A 24,101-nucleotide genomic window follows, 5' to 3' on the forward strand; every position below is an offset into this window, starting at 1 on the left:
CACAACTAAGTTTGATATAATTATAAATAACACTGTCGATTTTTATAATGATCGGGCATTATTTGACCCTATTCCCCATACAAAATCCCCTTCAGAAAATGACTTGAATGTCCACAATTCACTTAAACACTAATATCACGATGAAATTTGCCACAAATAGATTTTATATAAACATAAATGTCGACATTAAATTTTATAAGGATCGGACCAATTTTTACCCTAGCCCCCATACAACCGGACCTACCGATTTGGGCCTTTTAGCTCATAACGACGATATATATGCTACTATCTTCCTAAAAATTGGCACAACTAAGTTTGATATAATTATAAATAACACTGTCATTTTTCGCCATGATCGGAAATAAAAAGTAGCCTATTGCCAGACATACAGGAATGTGCTGTGAAAATTTAAAGAAAATCGGTTTAGCCGTATAGTTGTCTATAACGTTCAAACATACAAACATGTAAACACACAAACATACAAACATATGAACATACAAACAAACACACATTCATTTGTATATATGGATCGGCTCAATTTCTGCCCTAGCCCCCATACATCCGGACCTTCCGATTTCGGCCGTTTATCTTTTAACTACGTCTAATATACTACTATCTATCCAAAAGTCGGCACAATGTGATGATGTTTGTAACACTCAAAAATATATGTCCTTATTAAGCTATGTACGTCTTTGTGACCGAGTAAACCTTGTGTGCACGCAAAAGATCGCAATTTTGAATATGATTTGTTAAAATGGTTCACATACTATTCTCTGGATCCACTGACGATGGCTGTTGAAAATGATTGAAATCGGTCTTTTATTTCTCCTAGTCAGCATACAACCGAACATGAACAGGCATTATTTGGAGCCTATATAAGATTAACAGAAATGCTTCATTATTGAAATTAATCACATTTAATATTCGCAATTGGTGTAGGGTATCATATGGTCGGCCTCGCCCGACTATAATTTCTTACTTGTTTTTTTTTTTAATTTTTAGAGCATCATGAATGCGGTAAAGAAACAAATTCAAAGATCATTAATGTTATTTGTGATTGTTTAGTTCAATTTCTAAATTTGAATAACATTTCTAATGCATAAAGGACAAGAGATTTCTACATGCATAGATATAAGCACAAATTATATTGCCGATTTGCTTAACGATCGAGCCTCATTTGACCCTAGCCCTCATACAAATTCTCCTTGAGAAACTTCTCTTTAGTATCGCGAAAAAATACAGTTTAAATAACTTTCATATAAACATAAATCTCTACTATTTTATTAAGATCCACCCATATTTGACCTTAGAACGCTACATGAACACTATTTTTTAAAATCAGTTTTTCATCAATAAATTTTTATAAATATTAATGTCGCTGATTGAAGCACATTTTATGTGAATCGTACGGACCCTGTGATTTGGGTTCGGGTCTGTACTAATTCAAAGTATAGGCATTAATGTGCGTTTTTATTTTACATGTTTAGCCCTGTATGGGTTTGTGGCTATGATAAATTTAAATAACGGTATTATCAACAATTGTGGTTAATTCTTTTCTGTGTGCGTGAACAAAAGTGGCGCTCAACAAATTTTACAAAAATAATCAAAGTAAAGAATCGGTAAAACGGGATCTCAGTAAGTTCGAGAAATCTGACGACTATGTCACGTCTAAGTTTTATAGTAGTGTGCCTCCCGTGGGTTGGTGTGTTTTAGTCTGTTAGACCGGAGGCCGTGGGTTCGATTCCCACCAGAGTCACTGGTAAAGGAGCGCACAACAGGACCGGTGAAGGCCTAGGTGTGTTTCTTCGGATTTCTTGAAACAAACATACATCCTCATTTCAAATTAAGGTTAAGTTTTTACTTAACCTTAATCTTTCTACCTTCTGAATTGGATCCTATATTCCATCAAAGGAAATTTGTTCTAAAAAACAAGTTAGAGTGCTATATTCGGCTGAGCCGAATCATGAATGCCCTCCACCAGCTACTTTTATATTAATACTTTTTTAATATATCAATATTTGTAGAAATAAGTTGTCTCATGTCTTAAATAGAAAAACCCCAAGATTGCAAGATTTATTGAACATTACAAACGCTATTTTCTTTATATTTTTATAGCGCCCTAAGATATGCTTTAGTTATATTTAATAATTTGTATGTATGTATGTTTGTGAAAGATGATGCAACTAGTTAAATACGGTTAAAGTGATTTTCGGGGCAGGACCTAGTATGGGAGATATGACCAATTAGAGACCGATCGTAAAAAATTCTTTAAGCAAAATTTCTGTACATAAAAGATATATTTCAGTCAAATTTTGCATCTATATCTTAATTTAGTAATAAGTTATGCGTGTTTAAGTGATTTTCTGAAGTGAACCTTGTATGGGACCGACCGCATTCATGTTATGAACCGATCGCGAAAAAATCTTCAATTTTTTTTTGAATTTTTGTATACAAAACTAATATTTGTGCCAAATTTTATATCAATAGCTTTATTTGGTAATGAGTAATGTGCGTTTAAGAGATTTTCGTAAGAGGACCTTTATGGAAGCTATGACCAATTATGGCTCGATCGTAAATGTTATAGTGTAATTTCTGTATATAAGAGCAATATTTGTGCTAAATGTATGGATATCAATATTTGGTAATGAGTTATGTACGTTTAAGCGATTTTTGGGAGGGAACCTTGTATGGGAGCTATGACCAAATATGGACCGATTGTGAAAAAAATTTAAAACAATATTTCTGTATACAAAAATAGTATTTATGCCAAATTTTTTATGGATATCACTATTTGGTAATGAGTTATGTGCGTATAAGTGTTTTCTGAATGGGGACCTTTTATGCGAGCTATGAACAACAGTAATATTGCTGTATATAAGAAATATACTTGTACCAAATTTTATATGGATATCTTAATTTATTAATGAATTATGTGCGTTCAAGTGATTTTCGGGCGGGGACCTTGTATGGGAGCTATGACCATTTATGGACCGATAACAGTAATATTTGTGTATATAAGAACAATACTTGTACCAAATTTTGTATGGACATCTTAATTTAGTAATGAGTTACGTGCGTTTAAGTGATTTTCGGAAGGGGACCTTGTATGGGAGCTATGACCAAATATGGACCGATCCAGACAATTTTTTCTCTAAATGACATCTATTGACATTCGATTTTCATTTGTGTAGATATCAATATTCGGACGGAAGTAATTAACAATAAACTCATTTTCCGGGAATATGTACTTTTGTATGGGAGGTATATGAGTTGTGGACCGATTCCTCCAATTTTCAACAGGAATCAAGCTATTGTGTAGAAACGAACGTATGATGATTTTCATGGACTTACATGGTATAGTTTTCGTGAAAATTACATCAGAATGTGTAAAAATTTTTTATTTTTTTCGGATTTGTTTTAAATTTTGATTCTTAACTTTTCCCGATGTGAACCGATTTTGCTCATTTTCAATACCAAACAACTTAGGAAAATTAAGAACATTTTGGGTGAATTTGGTTAAATTATATTGCTTTGTTTTATCGTGAGCTTGTTTTACACAGACAGGCGGACATAGCTAGATCGACTCAGAATTTGATAAGGACCTAGAATATATATACTTTGTTGGGTCTCAGATGAATATTTCTTGGTGTTACACACGGAATGAGAAAGTTATATATACCCTCTATCACCACTGATGGTGGTGGAGGGTATTATAATCATTGTAAAAAATTGTTACATAATTGAACTTACGCCCACAGAGGAACTTCTTTCGAAATTCCCTCTACCATTGATCGGTTAGGCTTGGTTAGGTTGATATAATAATGTATTTACATCAGATCAGAAAAAATACTGTTGTGCGCTCTTCTTCATGAAAAATGTTTTCTGGTAAAACTAAAACCTTATATAGTATTCACTGAATGTATTATCGTCCGATGTTCAAAAACTCTGTTTCCTGATAACATCACTCCCAAGATATTTAGATTTCGGCGAAAGCCTGACAATGCCAAAGAAAAAGCTTCCGAGTTTTACTGTCTTCTCTATATGCTATACATTGGTCAGAATCCGCAAGTCCAATTTTGAATAGCTGTGCACGTTATCCTGTGCATCAGAATTCGTACCATCATACTAACTTCAGACTTGCTCATTTTGAGGAGGCTTCTCGTCGGGCTCTCGTTATCACTCCATAGGATCTTTGGGGTTCTACCCACCGTTTCATTATTATGGGATTCTCTGACCCATATTTTTATACCCACCATCCAAAAAGATGGGGGGTAATTGATTTTGCTATTCCGTTTGTAACACATTGAAATATTGGTAATAGACCCATAAAAGTATATACATTCTGGGTCCTTATTAAATTCTAAGGCGATCTAGCCATGTCCGTCCGTCTGTTGAAATCACGATAGGGACCACACGGAAATAGCTAGACAGTTGAAATTTTGCATAAATATTCTCTATTACTAAGGTTTGTTTGGTATTGAAATGATAAAATGCGATTATAGCGATGAAATTCAGTATAAGTAAGTTTCTTACGAACCAAAACCACTCTAACCTCCCTACTCCCCATATAAGGTGCCCTTCAAAAAATGACTTTAACACTCATTACTGGCCTAAATTGGTATATTTATACTTTGAAATTTGGTATAATTAAGTTTCTTGCGAACCAAAAGCTCTTTAACATTTTTTTTAGGATTGGCCAATAAATTACCCTACCTCCCATATAAGGTCCCCTCCTGAAATTGACTTTAACGCTCATTACTGCCTATAAAATACGAATATAGCAATAAAATTTAACACAATTAAGTTCCTCGCGAGCCAAAATCTTTACCAACTTTTATTTGGATAGGTCCATAATTGACCCTATCCCCTTCAGGAAATGGCTTTAACGCTTATTACTAGCTTAAAAATACGAGTAAAGCGATGAAATGTGACACACACATAAGTTTCTTACAAGCTAAAACCTCTGTACCAATTTTTTTTGTTGGATCGGCCCATAAATGACTCTACCTTCATATAAGGCCCCCTCTGAAAATGACTATAAAGCTCATTACTGGCTTAAAAATATGAATGTAGTGACGACACTACAAATATGAATGTAGTGACATAAGTTTTATACGAGCCAAAATCTTTCCACCAATTATAGACGAATTTACCCTACCGCCCATACAAGGTCCCCTTCAGAAAAATACTGGTTAAAAAATACGAGTATAGCGATAAAATATGATACATGTATGTAAGTTCCTCGCGAGCCAAAATCTCTCTACCAAATTGTATGTGGATCGGTCCATAATTGACCCTACACCCCATATAAGACCCCCTTCAGAAAATTACTTAAACGATCATTACTGGCTTAAAAATATGAGTTATGAAATACGGTTATGGATTTCGCTACCGAATTTCATGCGGAATGTGTCGGTAATTCACCCTACCCCCCATATAAGCCCCCTTTAGAAAATTACATTAACGCGAATTCTGGCATAAAAATGCGAGTACATCTATGATATTCAATGTAAACAAGTTTTATATGAACCAAAATCGGTCTACAAAAAGTTATGAGGATAGGATAGGACCATACCCCCCCACATAATATCCTCTTTAGAAAATTTTATGAAAAAAATGCAGATAGTTACTAGTACAGCGATGAAAATCGACATAAAAAGTTTATACTTAGGAACATAATTCTTCATTCCGAATTTAATGAGGACTGATCTATAACTGACCCTAGCCCCTATAAAGGTTCCCTTCAGGAAAGAGTTTTGGTTATTAAAATACGAATTTTCCTTATTTAAAATATGAGTATTGTGATGAAATTTGGCATAAACAAGTTCTATACAAAACGAAATCTATGACAAAATTTTATGAGTATCGGTTCATAATTGACGTATATAAAGGTCCTCTTCAGAAAATTACTCATACGCTCACGGTTTAAAAATTGAACAAAAATATTTTGTTTTTAAAAATTAATATTTTGTTAGTTCAAAAGAGCTCGGTCCATAATTGACTTAATCCATATCCCAAATATCACCCTGATGTTTATAGGAGAGCATTTATTTTACGGCATACTGTTTTATGGTGGGTATATGAGATTCGGCACAGCCGAATATAACACTCTGACTTGTTAATTCTGTTCTCGTTGCGTCAAATTGTTTTGCGTTCGTCAGGTTAACTACCACAAGCTTTCTTCCCTTTAAAGCTATTACATTATCTCTTTCATTTCAGACTACTCCCTAGTGCCCTGGTATAAATTTGATATAAACCTTACCTCTGGATATGGCTCTAATTGCCTTATGGCTGACTGTAAATATGTTAAGCCCTGTGGGCGCCATATTTAGTCTAATCTTATTTACGATTTCTGTCATTGTTCGGACTGCTGCTTTGATGCTATTGTTGTAATTAGGTGGTATATTTCTGCTTCTAGGTCTTCAATATAGAACCCTAGAACCTATGTCCCTCAATTTAGAGCCATCCTGATAACAACAGATTCCGGTATTTTCTGTAATGTTCCGCTTGACATTCTGTGCCTGACATGTGATCAGGTACATTCGATTGTTGTGTATAGCGCTTCTGGCCAGTTCGCCTAAAATTATAAGTCGTTATGCCTCATATCTTATATATGATTCAATGGGTGGAATATATAGCAATGTTTCCAGATCCTTGGTTGACGTAGTGCTCATGGCACCAATAAACACAAGCAGCATGTACGCTGAATTCCCTGTAGTAGTTTGATATTACAATTTTATCCATAGAAGTCTTCCAGATTAGTATAATGCATGTAGTATAATTTAAACATTTGATTTTATAAAAAACTCTGTCAGTACATTTTTTCTTTCTCACAATAACTTACTTAAAAACATTTTAAATCTAATGATTTTTTACATTTACGTATGTATGTAACTCTAACTTCAATAAAATAGACGGAGGAAGGACTTAATAATAAAGAAAGGAACAATTTTATTTTTTTGTAACTTTAAGATTATTGAAATCCTTTTGGTTAAATGTCCATTTTAGTCATTGCATGTTCATGCAAGTAATCTATCATAATTTTTATATCCTAAAATCCCATTTTTGTATTACTGCAAATGTCTGGAATAAGTACGTATGTGTATGTTTGCTGATGCACTTAAACTATCCTGCAGTTTGTGGAACTAGTGGGATTGTTAGCAATAAGTTTGTCATTTCAGTGTAACACCAAGAAATATTCATCTGAGACCCAACAAAATATATATTCCGGGTTCTTGTGTAATTCAGTTTTCACCCAGGAATGAATCAAAATCAAAATAATCTATCAAAAATTTCCCATAGCCCCATACAAAGATACATATTCCCGGAAATTGATTTATAGTTAATATAAGGTTCACTCCCTAAAATCACTTAAATGTACATTAATAATTAAGAAATCAAAATATCAGAATCAAATTCGACATATATATTTGTGTATACATATATCACTTTGCAAAATATTTACCGGATCGGTTCATATTTCGTCATAGCTCCCATACAAGGTACACTTCCCATAACCATATAAACGGACATATACATATATTTCATAACTAAATAAAGAATATATAGGGATAGTGTATATAAATCACCCTGCGAAATTTTATAGGTCATACCTCCAATGTAAGGTCATTTTTTAAAAATTACTGAAACGCACATATTTTAAAAATAAAAGTGATGCCGGACTAAAATTCGAGAAAAATATATTTTGTGTATATTCAAAACGTTTTTCAACATTTTTTCTCGATCGGTCTATACAATATTCTTCCGAAAATCATGTAAACGTACATATTTCATTACAAAATAAAGAATTAATGTTTTTAAAGTATTTATAAGATATATCCCATATAAGCTCCACTTCCGAAAATCACCTAAAAGCACATACATATTTCATCAATAAATAAAGATATTTGAATAAAATTCCACATAATTAACTTTTTTGTATAAATATAAAAATCATTCCGAATATTTTCTCCTGGATAGGTCCGTAATTGGTCATGGCTCCCATATAAGGTCCTCTTCCGAAAATAAAATAAATAGACATATTTCATTAGATAATAAAAATATTGGAATAAAATTAATCATGAATATGTATATAAACAATCCTGGTAAAGTTTTCCGGATCGGTCCATAATTTATCATAACTTTCATATAAAGTCCCCTTTTACATATTTCATTGATAAAAAATAAAATAAAATTCGACATGAGTATATATTGTGTATATACAAATCATTCTGCAATTTTTTTTCCGAATCATTCAATAATTGGTCATAGTGTCGACTTCCGAAAGACACTTAATCGCACATATTTCATTAATATTTAAGGATATCTTATCCGGACATGGGTATGTTTTGTGTATATATATATAATTCATCCAGCTAAATTTTGTTTGGATTGACCCTTTATTGAACCGGAATATGTTTGGTAAATATACATATAAATCATTCTCTGAAATTTTTTCATGTCGGCCCATAACATAGTGAGACAAAATAAACGAAAATAGAAATATCTGGGAAGTGATACTATTTTTTTGATAGGTGGATCCGATTAGAACATGAATCTGTTATTGAAATTTACCAAACACCTTCAAAATCATGAGATAACCGCTTTTTAGCTTTAAGCATATATAAGTCAGTAACGTTGTTGAATCTCAACCGAATTTAAGTTTCTCGGTCCATAATTGGTCATAGATCCCATATTAGGCCTCTTCCGAAAATCACTTAAAAGCACATATTTCAATGCCAAGTAAAGCTACATTGATAAAATTCGACAAAAATATGTTTTACCTAAACATGAATCACTCTACGAATTTTTTTCCGGATAGGCCTATAATTGGTCATAGCTCCCATATAAGATCCACTTCCGAATTTTTTACGGATTGGTCCAATATTGTTCATAGCTCCTATATAAAGCCCACTTCCGAAAATCACTTAAAAGCACATATTTTATTGTCAAATAAAGCTATCTTGATAAAATTCGATACAAATATGTGTTGTCTTTGTATGAGTCACTCTACGAAATTTTTTCCGGATAGGCTCATAATTGGTCATAGCTCCCATATAAAGTCCACTTCCGAAAATCACTTAAACGCATATATTTCCTTAAATTCTAAAACTATAAGGATAAAATTCGACTTGAATATATTTTGTGTACATATAAATCATTCTAACACTTTTTTCCCGGATTGGTCCATTATTGGTCATAGCTCTCATATATATAAGTCCTACTTCCGAAAAACACTTAAACGCACATATTTAATTGTCAAATAAAGTTATCTAGATAATATTCGACACAAATATGTTTTGTCTTTATATGAATCACTCTATGAAATTTTTTCCGGATAGGCACCCATATAAAGTCCACTTACGAAAATCACTTAAACGCATATATTTCTTTGAATAATAAAGCTATTTGGATAAAGTACGACTTGAATATGTTTTGTGAGCATATAAATCAATCTACTAAATTTTTTCCGTATTTTTCCATATATGGTAATAGCTTCTATATAAGGTCCACTTCAAAAAAAATCACTTAAACGCACATATTTCATTATCAAATAAAGATATCTTGATAAAATTCGACAAAAATATGTTTGGTGTAAGGTCATAGCTCCTATACATATAAAGCACTTCCGAAATTCACCTAAACGCACATATTTCATTAATTATAGTAAAATTCGACTTGAATTTTTTATTTTTGGCATATAAATCATTATACTATATTTTTTCCTTATCGGCCGATAATTGGTCACAACTCCCATATAAGGACCATTTCCGAAAATTACTCAAATGCACATTGACAATCAAAGTTATAGAGATAAAATTCGACATAAATGTGTATTTTGTATATATAAATCATCCTACGGAATTAATATACATTTTTCTCGACCTAATTAAAATTAGCTTGACATATGCATAAATGTTAGTACCCTCAATACGGAAACAAAAACTTGCCAAGTTATCTGAAAATTAGATAGTTAAATGAGTTTTAATAAAATGTAGCTTGCTGGTGGAGGGTATTTAAGATTCGGCATAGCCGAATATAGCACTCTAACTTGTTAATATTCTACAATATGTCAATTTGTAAGATTTAGAACTGCAGGGGCTTCACTAAAAGTTCGGTACACAAAAGAAAACATTAAAACAAATAAGAATAGTGTAAGCATGGTTTGTAATGATGTAAAAAATGAATTGCATATATAGTAGTTCCAAATGAACTATAGAATATTTAAATTTAAATGAATCTTAAAGAAATTTTTTGAAGGAGAACTTACATGTCTATAAGAGACCTAGGGTCATAATGCACGTTCAAGTAAACCCTTATTTAATATAATTTTTCTGAAAAAAAAATATCACAATTTCTTCTGTTTAAATTACAGACAGAGTCCTTAAGCCTTAATGGTGCAATTGATTTTTTTTAAACGATTTTCATTGTCTTTAATTCTTTTAGCTTTTTTTTTATTAAAATGATTGTGTCCTGCTACTAAAACACGATCAGAATGTAAGTAATTTTAAATTGTATGTACGATTAGATTACGTGTGTGTGTACGTGTAATTGCAGGAATCTAAGTTCGTATGAGTGAGAGTGTGTGTGTGTTTGTAACTTTAGCATACCGGAAATAGCAAAAATAATTTTCCAATGCTATACCCGGTTGTGTAAGAGGTAATGTATTCCTTTTGCTATATATTATATATATGTATTTCTAAAATGTTTCATAACACAGGCCAACAATGAAAAGTTTTTTATTTTGGGCATTTTTTAGTAATGAAAGTTTTTGCTGGGTAACTAGACTCATAGCTAATTTTTGGTTAACTCTAAATTATATTTAAAATCACACTCCGATCTACAGGTAAGTTATTTCTTTAAATGTGTGTGTGTTAGAAACGTCTGGTCGTATCCAGAAATACTTGCGTGCATACTATTTGGCCATGTACATACATGTACATACATACATATGTATGTGAGTATGTAATATACGTCTGTGTCTATCTATGGATTATATTTGCCAGTTTTACCATCTATTACAGCTGCATTTTCCAACTAAACCCGCTGTCTATCCCAACAAGTTAAGTTTATATTAGTTAGTGTATGGCTATGTCTACAATTTATCTGTTTGTCTGTCTATCTTTCTATCTACCACTCTGTCCATCTGTGTGTTAGTCTATATGTCCGTCTTTTCTTCCTGCATATTCCTTAATATGGTCATGGCTATAAGGAAAATATTTTTTAGAAAACCATAAGGATAAAATGCAATTTAAACGCATTTTACGGCAAACTAACCAGTTTCAGAAAATATTCCAACATCTATACGTTTTTCGTATGCTATTGTTTTTATTCGATTTTATTATTTCTTTACTTTTTTATGTTGTTAACATTTTAATACAATTTAAATGGTCACTTTTTGTGTTCGTTTTTAAACGTATAGTTTATGGTTTTATAACGTACTTAAATTGCATACAGAGTTGGTTTTTTAAAGATCAAATAAAAATCGAAATTTGAAGTTGTTATTTTTAAAGCAAAATAAAAATATTTTTATAAGTATTGTTCAATATTATGTCTGCCTTAAAACTGTAAAAATTTATGTGTAATTTTAAACTGCTAAAATTCTACTTAAGAAAATACTTCAAACAGTTTTTATTTTTAAAGTATTTTATTACTTTTACTTATTTTTTAAGAAATATTTATGATTTATAGTCCTGTTTTATTTCAAATAACATGTTGTTGCTGTTTCATGTACTGTTTATTAAATTCTTTTTGAAATTAATTATACGCGGTGTATTTTGTAAAGCCTTTAACGTAAAATTGTGTTGCAAGTCAAAATGCATTATGGCTTTTAATACTGCGTTATAACACTGAATTATTTACTTACAGTGAAAGCTACAGAGGTACCGATTTACAAGCATATACTTTTATACAGGTTTTATTAAATAATATTTTAAGAATTTTAAAACTAGTCAGTAGTGGTTTAAATATATAAAACGAGAAAATTCACACCACATGTTGCCAACATGATTAGTTAGTTAGTTAGTTAGTTAGTTAGTTAGTTGTTAGTTAGTTAGTTAGTTAGTTAGTTAGTTAGTTAGTTATTAGTTAGTTAGTTAGTGTAGTTAGTTAGTTAGTTAGTTAGTTAGTTAGTTAGTTAGTTAGTTAGTTAGTTAGTTAGTTAGTTAGTTAGTTTAGTATTGTTAGTTAGTTAGTTAGTTAGTTAGTTAGTTAGTTAGTTAGTTAGTTAGTTAGTTAGTTAGTTAGTTAGTTAGTTTATTAGTTTAGTTAGTTAGTTAGTTATTAGTTGAGTTAGTTAGTTAGTTAGTTAGTTAGTTATTCGTTCGTTCGTTCGTTCGTTAGTTCGTTCGTTCGTTCGTTCGTTCGTTTCGTTTCGTTTTTTCGTTCGTTCGTTCGTTCGTTCGTTCGTTCGTTTCGTTGTTCGTTCGTTCGTTAGTTCGTTCGTCGTTCGTTCGTTCGTTCGTTCGTTCGTTTTCGTTCGTTGTTAGTTCGTTAGTTTTTTCGTTCGTTCGTTAGTTCGTTCGTTCGTTCGTTCGTTGTTCGTTCGTTCGTTCGTTCGTTCGTTCGTTCGTTTCTTTCGTTGTTCGTTCTTCGTTCGTCTTCGTTCGTTCGTTGTTTCGTAGTTCGTTTCGTTCGTTTTTTTCGTTCGTTTCGTTCGTTCGTTCGTTCGTTCGTTCGTTCGTTCGTTCGTTTTCGTTCGTTCGTTCGTTCGTTCGTTCTTCGTTCGTTCGTTCGTTCGTTCGTTCGTTCTTCGTTCGTTCGTTCGTTTTCGTTCGTTCGTTCGTTCGTTCGTTCGTTCGTTTCGTTTTCGTTCGTTCGTTCGTTCAAGTAGTTAGTTAGTAGTAGTTAGTTAGTTAGTTAGTTCGTAGTTAGTTAGTTAGTTAGGTTAGTAGTTAGTAAGTTAGTTAGTTAGTTAGTTGAGGAGTTACCCTATGGCCTCATTTCTTCTACGATCGCTTACATCAATTATCAACTCAAAGACACCTTATCACCAACCGTGAGAAATTAGTTCCACATCTACCAAACTATTTTCGAAAAATTTTTATATTACTGTATTCAAATTTTAAACTTTTATCATAAAAGCAGAATTTTTAATACTACAATAATATTAATTAAATCAAATAATTCAATAAGTGATGACCTCTAGGGTACTAAGTAATAAATTAATATTTCCGTAAGCTGTGATGTACAAGTACAGCTACAGTTGCTAGCCACTTCATCAACATATGTACTTACAGATGATGTTGCAATCCAGAGAATATGCACGTCGAGTAGATACATTAAAATCTTAAACAATATATTAATTTTTATGTCAATTGTTATTAAAAATTTAATAAATATGTGAAATATTTTGAACATTCTTTTTACTTTCTAGTAATTGACTTTTTATGCGTTTGTTTTATATTCAATTTACACTCGAATATTTAAATAAGAGTTGATGCACAGGATCCAAGCAAAAACTCGGTAATGGGTTGTACTTAAATAACAAGTTACTTTTCAATTACTACTACTTTCCGTCTGCATTACTTTTATGTACTCTTATAATGACTTACATATAATCAGATAAGTAAGTACTTTGAATTTTTCTGTATTATTTACACATTTTGTTGAATTGCTCTAGAAATTGTTTTTTACACATTCAGAATACAATAAAGTAACAAAGCAGTGGCGTTGTGAGTAAGATTGCGAACAAGCGGACAATAAGCCCAGGTTCGTATTCTGTGTGAGAATTTTATTTGTTTTTTAAACAACTTCTTAAATTCTTATATGTAAGTACTTATTTAAGTAGTGATTTGGAAGCGAGCGTAGTAAGTACCTCTAATGTCATCACCGTGCTTTAATAATGAGTTGAAATGGTAATGATGAAGTAGTGAGTAGTTTTTTAACTCATTACTTTTCAATGTAAGTTTTTGCTGGGATGGCTTCAAATGTTGTTGCAGATATGGAAGTTTAACAGCAGCCAATGTTCAAACATTAAACATGTTTAACTCAGAATTTATTAAACAATCTACTGCTTGCGATGTGGGTTTTTTCGAGTGTCCATGCGTTTAAAGTTAAAATTATACAGAAACCCTGCTGTTCTGATGAAACTATTGTCAATTTAGTAGTTAATATATTCCTTTAAAAAAAATTATATAAATTCACTATACGTTGTGTATAGTGAATTTATATAATTTTTAAAAAACGTTTAAAAAACGTTTCATTAGTTAAGTGGGTTTTTAAGTCAGAACTAGTAACAAGATCTGCAGAGTGCACATAATATGGACATACATATTTCGATATAAAGTAGATAATTGCATGCAATCATGCATGCGTCCATCCGTGTTTTCTTTATTGTATTTGGTGTTTGTGGTTTGATAACAGAATTTATTACAATTAATAGGAATTCATCAATGATTCCACCCTATTTACTTATTTACATATTTATGTATTTATTTTATTATTATTTATATATTTATTTAAAAATGCATACAAATATCTCTGATAATAATTTATTGTTTCAAATGATCATGAAATGGCTTTTGCTGGTATTAAGTGAATTTCTATGGTAACGATTTAATAAAATGCAGTAAATCGTATATTTTTTCTTTACAAAAAAGAAAATAGCAATTTTATATAATTTTAGTTGAATAAATATTGGTCACTGTTTCGTATCCTGTAAAGTAACAATATACAAGAGAAAAATAATAATTTACGAAAAGTTTTAAGGGAATTGTTTTACTATAGTAATTGATAATTCAATAATTAGTTTTAAAAATTTTCAATTACTTACCCGCATTATCTCAATGTCTGGTTATATTTTATCGTAAGGTTAAATTGACAGTTTTCATACAAAAAATATTTTTACTGGCAGAATATCTACAGGTTAAGCGATAACCGGAGGTGAAGTTAACGGGGCTTAATATGGTTCAAAATTCTCTATTTAATAGTTTATTTTTTTAATATTCCATAATGATTATTTATTTAAGTATGAGCTGCACTTTCTATTTTTACGCGTTGGTCTCATGAGCATACTTGCGCGATCGCTACGATTTTGTGGCCTATCTAGTAGGTCTCAGCAGAATGCATCTGAGAACTTTTATTATTTGGAAACCATGCAAGTCGTATGTGTCTTCCATACAATGACTTCTGTAGAGCTGCCAAAATTAGGAAGAGGAGGAAACAATTACTCATTTTCTGTGTAACTGCCCTAAAAACTATTCGCTATCAAACGTCATATTTATCTGATCTTTCTGATCTGCCAAGCGTTCAACCAGAACGTATTCTCCCATTTCTAAATTTGTCGATTTGGGTGTAAACTTAGTCTTACACACAACTGTCTTTAAAATATCGATAAAGAATTAAATTTGGACACAACTAGTTTCATAATAATAGAAATCTCTCTTCCATGTCCCTCCGTCTGTTGAAAACACGATAAAGTCCAAATGGAAGTAGGTAGCAAGCACAGATATTTTATATTGATGCATATTGTTTGGTATTAGAAATGGGTTATATTGGCCAACAATTTCGTCTAGCGCCCATATAAGGTTCCCTTCAGAAAATGACTTTAACGCTCATAACTGTCTAAAAGAAGCATCTATAGCGGTGAAATTCGGCATAAGCATGTCTTCTGGGAACCTTAATCTCTTTGTAAAATTTTATAAGGATCGGCCCATAATTGAACCTACCCATAATATAAGGTTCCTTGATAAAACGACTTTAGCGCTCATACCTGTCTTCAAGAAGAATACCAGTATAGAGATAAAATGCGCCACTAGTTGGATAGGAACTAAACTCTTTCAGGACACCATATCTCAAATCCCATATATGATGGAGAAATTCTGAGACGATATTCAATGCTTTAGCAAAGTATAACTTGGTCTCAAGGTTTCGACATTTTTCAAATGTCGTTGGCCTGTGTTATTTATGAACAAAGTATACATCTGTTTAAAAATTAAAATGTGGTAACACTCTCTTATATTCTAGTACTTATGTATGTATATCTTGAAACAAATTACAATTAATGAGATTTTTATCCACTGGATTCCAAATTACACATACATATGTATATAAATATTAACATACAGTCTAACATCCCGCTAGTTTTGGGTGACTGCAAGTATTTTGACTAGACTATTACTAATGTATTGTTAAGTCTTTAGACTAGTCTGCTGACAAATTTATTGACCAGTCTTTTGAATTGTATATTGACTAGCCTTGACTGAGATATGTATGTACTAGTCTTTTGATTTGAATATTGACTAGCCAATTGACTGGTCTATGGTCTATAGTATATGGACTAGTGAATAGCTAGTCTACTGACTAGTTTCTTTGCATTAATCAATGTTTTAATGCATTGACTAGGGTATTGACTGGTCTAATCTATTGTCTTCTATATTGATTAGCCTATTGAATGGTCTATGAACTAGTCTATTAATTAACCTATGCACTAGTTTAATGACTAGTGTGTAATTTGTTTTATAAACGAATAAAAGATGTAAAGTATAATACTAACAACTTCAATCCTAGGAAAACTGCTGGGAAAATCAGGAATTTATGTATGTAAAATGAAAAAAAAACTCCGAGCATATTTGGTTGTAGTGGTTTGCCACTTTTAATGCAGCGGTAATGCGCAATGGTTTTCAGTAATGATTTTTCAAAAAATTGCTGAAAAAACTCTATCTGTGTGTGTGTGTTATTTTAAACACAATTTTAAAACTATGCTAAAAGTTTCATAGATTTACTGATGCCACACGCATGGCATGGGTATATAAATCAATTGGCTGAGTTACGAGCAACGACTGGCACTTTCCCAGCTAGCATTTACATGATTCATTGGCGAGCGCGATGATTTTGCGACTATTTTTTTAATCGTCCACACGATTGTCCTCATTTTGTGAATCTTTTTTCAATCTTCCAGACGATTGTTTCATTTTGTGACTCGTTTTATAATCGTCCTGACGATTATTTAAAAAAATATATATTTTAATGTACCAAAAGATGCTTTTGCGAGTAATTTTGGCGATTGTTGAACGAATTAATCGTCGCTTATGTATTTTAGCGATCATCGGAGGATTGTTGTTAGTCAACGATCATATTTTACTCTTCCAAATGATGCATATATTATTGTCAAACCGGTTTATTTATATTACGCAACAATCGCCGATTACGGATTCTGGAGCAGTGTACACTTAATAAGGTAGCCTCGTCGCTACAACAAATACAACAATACAAAAACAACAGGCGATTTGTTATTGTGAAATAATCCAATCTGTCAAAATAAACTGCATGCGGAGAATGAAAAAGCAACAAATAAACATAATAAAAATACGAGTTTTTAGCAAATATTTTAAATTTTAACTATTAATATTAATATATTAAATTAATTAAACGTGGAATGCCTGAAAATCATAACTATAACTATTGGGAGGACAAATTTTGCGAATAGAACGTGCTTTTTGTGAAAAGTAATTGGTTGTGCTAAAAATTTTTTAATCTGATTTGGAACGTATGCCGGAGCAAAAGATTTTCTTATTTTATCAAGGGAGGAGGACAACAAAGACATTTAATCGCAATTGACCCAGAAAACTTATTTAAAAACATAATTTTCTTCACTTTTGAAAAATTTTTACAACTTTTGCGATTTTTTCTTAATGTAAATAAACAGGAATTTTGACAGATAAGATTGTAACAGCTGATGACCAGCTGTGTGGACGAGGCTACCTTATTAAGTGTACACTGTTCTGGAGATAGTTGGGCGAATTTTACCGTTATACGTATAAACGTTTAGCAAAAACAAATTATTTTGTCTTCTTTTCAACTCAGTTTATAATCAGTGTCGAGACAAGTAAGAATAAAAAGTGGTTTTTGAAGTTTATTAAATTAAAAATTTAATTTTTAATAAAGTTTCTTATAAATACTAAGTGTATTAACTAAAAAGTGTTTTATTAGAAATCAAAAATTAAATTTATAATATAAAATAATTTATAATGCTATCAAATAAAGCAATAAGATTAAAAAGCAAACGAGAAGCAAAAAAAATGATGGAGTCTGCTTATAATGAAGTGGGATCATCCAAAAAACAAGTTAAAGGCAGGGAAACATCTGATTGCGATGATGTCCCAATGAAAGTCAGTTCTTTCGAAAAATTGGTTAAATCGGATTTCACTGAAACATCATCCGTTTGCGATAATTTTCCAGTTGAATATATAGAAGAAGTGAATTGGCCGAGTAATGAAAGTGTGAAAGAGAAAATTAGACTTTGGACAGTAAAACACGGGTTAACTACAACTGTGGTCAACGAGTAAAACTGTAAAACAGTTGGAAGAATTACATAAACAAATAGAAGAGAACGTGGATATTGTAGCTCAATTGGTATGTATATAATTATCCGTCTATATACATATTTTTTAATATAAACATACATATATACATATATTCATATCAAAATTTTTACAGAAATACGTTATTGGTAAAGTGGGTGGCGACAGCTCCAACTCGTTTGTCAGGAATGCAATTAAAAAAATGCTGAGCGATGATGTGGCTGCAAAATTGAGTTGGCGTGGAACGAACAGTAAGCCCAGTATTCAGGAATTCAATATAACGAAAATTATAACAAGTAAGTATTTTTTATAACATGATTTTACTGAATTCTAATTATTTTCTTTTTAAAGGTGTCTGCCATTCAAAATTTCCGAAAGCTGATGATGCAGGTATAAATAAGGTATTACAACAACATTTTGTTCATGCTGGTGACCGTCTCAGAAAGAGTGACCGAACCAAAAAGATTGATGAAGCCAAGAAAATTGACGATTTGGCTGAAAAATAACTTTATTTTTTAATAATTTTTCTATTGCATAATTATTTCCATTATTCATATGTATGTATTTATTTTCATAATTGAATTCAAATTTATATTTAATTTTTTTTTTATTTAAAGTTGACAAAAAATGCCAATGCAATAAACAGTATAAAACGAATATCAATACTTTTTATTTTTAGCATATTTTTAGGCATTTTAGGATCAATTAAAATCTTCTTTACGATCGTTCCAAGACTCTTCTATAATTCTTTTTATCGCATCGTAGAAGATTCATTAAGACGATTTTGTAAAGATTCTGTTTATCGCATCGTAGAAGATTCATTAAGACGATTGTGTAAAGATTCTGTTTATCGCATCGTAGAAGATTCATTAAGACGATTGTGTCAAGACTCTTTTTAACACATCGTAGACGATTCATAGAGAAGAGTCGCGGCTGTGACACAGTTACTCCCGTTGCGTTGAACTTTCGTAATTGGAATACGATATCGTGGAAGATTAATTTAATCGCCACCTCCAATCGCGGAAGATCCTTTTTTGAAAGAAAATGCTAGCTGGGTTTGTTGGACTTGTTATGCTGTATATGTTCATAAGTGTATGTAAGTAAATGAACATTTTCATGTAGTTATATGAACTTATTAAAAATGAACGATACAAAAAATGTATCTGAGAGATGTTTAAAAGCACATTATACCCAGTGTTGCCAGAAAAATTTTGTCTCATGTCCCCAATCTTAAGCTCGAAGTCCCCAAAAAATCCCCAATTTTAAATTGAAATCTTCAAATTTGTCCCCAAAATATTTACATACATGAAAGAGTTATATTATGTCTTCAATAATAAATAATAACATTATTAGGCTTATCACAGAATTCCATTCCTTTAGAAAGTGGTTTATAATTATAATTTTGTTATTTCGATCGAATGGAATTCTGTGACAATCCTGTATATTAATTTCTTGTAATAGTATTATGTAGTTTTTTGGCTACATTTTTACATTTATTTTTCTTGCTTTAAATACTTTACCAAAAAGTACGAATTTGGGTTTGAATGAGTTTGAATTGACAGAAAACCTTTAATTTAATTATAATTTTTTTATAATTATTTTCTTTTGAAAACAAAACTGTATATATATGGAAAAATACTACATTTAATACAACTCTACGACACCGATTGTTAATTGAACAAATATAATTTTTTTTATGACGGTTAAGCAAGAAAATTGCAAATATTTTATTGGTCAAGGATTACTTTGATATCTCTACATCAAAATTAAATATATAATGTAAAAATCCCTTAAATGAGATCATCTTGAAATATATTTCCTGAAACTAAACAAATTAAATTAAACAATTGAAAGCGTTTATATTAAAAGAACAAACTTACTTAAAGCCATTTCAGAATGTCCATATATTATATGCCTCAAGTTCATCGTCGTTTTCTTCAATTGGTTGTTGTTTATACATATTATCTGAATTAAACCTTTTTACCATAGATTCAGGAACTTCAAATTTATAGCAACATATATTGTAATTGTTTAAATAAGATTTGATTCGTATTAATGATTCCAACATTTCGTACTGCATTTTATTTCTGAGTTTAGTTTTAGTTGTATTCATGCACGAAAAAATTCGCTCTACAAATGCGTTGCTTATCGGTATGACTAAAAGATGAAAAACAGCAGTAGCAAGTTCACGAAAATAGTAATTTCCAGCATTATCTTCGTATTCGTAAACAATTGCCCAAAACCCAAAAATGTCCTTAGGTATATTGTTGTTTGTGTGTTTTTGCCAGTCAATATGTTGTAATTTATTCCATTGGTTTTCATATGTACTTATTGCAATTTCATCATCCATCGAATTTTTCAAAATGCCATATACGGATTCAAATTTGTTTTTAATATTTTTAAACTGTAAATTTCTAAAATGTTCCAAATTTTTTATATTTTCAGGAAATCTCTTAATCATTTCCTTTGCCAATATTTTTAAATAACGAAAGCAGTTTTTTTTAAATTCAATAACGTCCGATAGCGGGAGAGATTTCAATTCTTCTGAACATTCTATTCCAACTTCAATATCGTCAACATCTAAATAACAATCTTCATTATTTATTATAATGTACATTTTATCGGCACAGTTTTCAATAAATTCAGGTTTAATAATTTTGGAACAAATTGACATAAAAAGCAACACTAAGTGCTCATAACCGGAATACAAGTCAATGTTTTCTCCTTGAAATAATAAATTGACAGAATTCACTTCACTTAATATTGGATATAAAAATAGTAAATACAATTTATTTGTATTGTTTTGTAATTCAAATGATATATGTTGTGCCATTTTCTCGTTATCATTAGTTGCTATAATGTTGAAATGATATTGCAACTCAAGCCACTGCTCCAATACCCTTTTAACTGCTTTTCCATATGATAGCCATCTTGTATTTGAAATTTGTACTAGTTTGTAAAACTTATTTGAGTCTACACCCAAATTAATTAAATCAAAAATTTTTTTATACTTAAGTGTTCGCAATGGAGAGTTTGAAAAGTAATTGTACGTTTCTTTAACGAGAAATTCCACAGAATTGGGAATTGATTTGGCTGCTTCAGAGCTACACAAATTTAAAGAATGACAAATACATTTGACCAATTTGATTGACGAATTTTCTTTCTTTAGAAGGGAGTAAAGTGAATTCCTGGACCCACACATATTGTTAGCCCCATCGGTACCAATAGCAACTAAATTACTTATGCTTAGCTTATTTCCTTTTAAAAATTCTCGGAGACTTTCATATAACGCAACTGCTGTTGCCTCCTCCACAACCAAAATTCCTAAAAATTCGGTCATTATTTTGACTTCCTTTTGATTAAAATAACGTATACAAATTGCCATCCACTTTACTCTAGATATATCAGTTGATTCATCAACTATTAAAGAATATTTTCCATTACCAACATTTAATAACAATTCTTCTAGTAGTGTTGGCGCAATAACATACTTAATTAAAGCAGAACATTTGGTTCGATGCATTTTTAACGTAAGTGATTTGTTATTAATTTGTAGTGTTTTGGGAAATAGATCGCATAAATGGTCGACGGATATTATGCTTGTGTGCGTAGATATATACATTGCCAATTTTATTTCAAAAATCTTACTTTCTTTTGATGTTTTTAATATACCTTTAATAAAATTTGAACAATTATTGTTAAAATAATTTATTAATGTATGTAGGTTTTTTATCTCCCACCACCAAATATCATTTAAGTATAACAACACATTCATACTACATAGCATATAAAATAGTACGTCGAAAAAGTATATTATTTTTTCCCAGCGTTAAAAAAAAACCGCTGCAAATGCTTTGAAGTTTTCGATATTTAATCTAAACAAAATTTTATCTTTTTTAATACATTATCGGAAAGTTTCAGGTGTCATTGTTTTACAAGGAGAAAAAGCAAGGGTAGGGGCTGCGGTTAATCCCTCTTTCAAATTTAGTATCCAAATAATAGATTATAATGTTAAAAATACATGTAAATTTGTTTGTGGATGGTTTTAGAAAATTCGATTTGCCGCGGAAGGTTTATGGTACTAAAAATTCCCGAGAATAAGATTTTCGTTATTAGAACACTGGCTACCACGTAGTATAGGGCTTAATTTTAATTCAATTAAATACTACAATTTATCGCTAACGAAGTAGCGGGCAGCAAGCTAGTTAAACATAAAAAGAATAAGTTCAATACCTCTGATAGTTTTGCGTACCTGCTTGTGAAGTTGAAGGATTTCTAAAAAAGGGCAATTTTTGGCAATATTTTATGATCTTGAACAAATAAGAGCATGATGTTGTTAATTGTTGATGGATATTGATGGAACTTCTTAGAAGTTATTATACGTTATGCCAAATACTCGATACACATATATCTATTAATTCTTTAAGAAAATTTATTTTAAACAAGTAAGAGTGCTATATTCGGCTGTGCCGAATCTTATATACCCTTCACCATAGTGTATTTAAAAAATATAAATTTTATAAAATTTATGTACCTATTTAATTTTCCCGATTATATCATTATTATAGCAATAGCAAAACAAAATGAACAACAACAACGCTAAACGAAATAAACACTCAAAAAACAAAATACACTTTACTGAGTAAAACCAACAGACATCAAACATACGAAACTGTACACCAACAAACAAAAACAATATACACAAGGCAATGAAACACACAGCCATCCAAACATACGAAACGAAATACTCGAAAAAAAAACAACAAAACAAAATACACAACGCAATCAAACCAACAGACATCCAAACATACGAAACTGAATACACCAAGAAACAAAAACAATATACACATGCCAATGAAACACACAGCCACCCAAACATGTGAAACGAAATACTCAATGAATAAGCAGTGTTGTTGTTGTTGCTTATTAATCAAAGCATGAAAAAATTGTCTTTTTTAATGAAATTTTCAGAGGTTGTCTCGGATTTTTGCTTATATCTCCGTCATTTATGGACCGATTTTGCTGATTTTAAATAGCGATCTTCTCGAAAGCATGTCTAACAGAATTATTGAAGATTCGGATCTCGCCGATATCTGAGGTCCTCTAAAAACTGATTTCAACAGACAGACAGACAGACGGACATGGCTTAATCGACTCCGCTATCTATAAGGATCCAGAATATATATACTTTATAGGGTCGGAAAATTATATTATAGAAATTACAAACGGAATGACAAACTTATATATACCCTTCTCACGAAGGTGAAGGGTATAAAAATGTCTGTAGAATTGACCCCATGTACCTCATAGGGTTATTTTTTGAAGAAGTTTGATTTCTAGATTTCTGGATATATTTTCGCCTAGTTTGACCAAATGTATTCATAATTAAATACACAATATTTTGGTATTTTAATGAAAAATATCAAATTCACATAAATTTGACTCTGACCCCGGTTTGAAAAGGTTTCATGATTCTGGATTTGAGAAAAATTATCAACAACAACTTTCCATGAACTCGGAAATGATAATATTAATTTACTTCATCAAAATTAAGCAACAATTTGTAATAATATCATTTTTACTTAATTATTGTCATTGCCCTTTTCCCGAAATCCTTCAACTTCACATAGCAGGTACGCAAAACTACTAGAGGTATTGAACTTATTCTTTTTATGTTTAATTCTTATACATATCCCCTATAAAATCCGGTATAGAAAATTTTCATTTTTTAAATCCATTTAACAAAATTGTTTAAAGTTTGAAAATGGAGTATTGCAGATACTGTTACCCCCTTTTTTG

The sequence above is a fragment of the Lucilia sericata genome, unplaced genomic scaffold (assembly GCF_015586225.1).
Source record: "Lucilia sericata isolate MDLA Ls3-8-SP2 unplaced genomic scaffold, ASM1558622v1 Contig000609F_arrow, whole genome shotgun sequence".
Lineage (NCBI taxonomy): Eukaryota > Metazoa > Arthropoda > Insecta > Diptera > Calliphoridae > Lucilia > Lucilia sericata.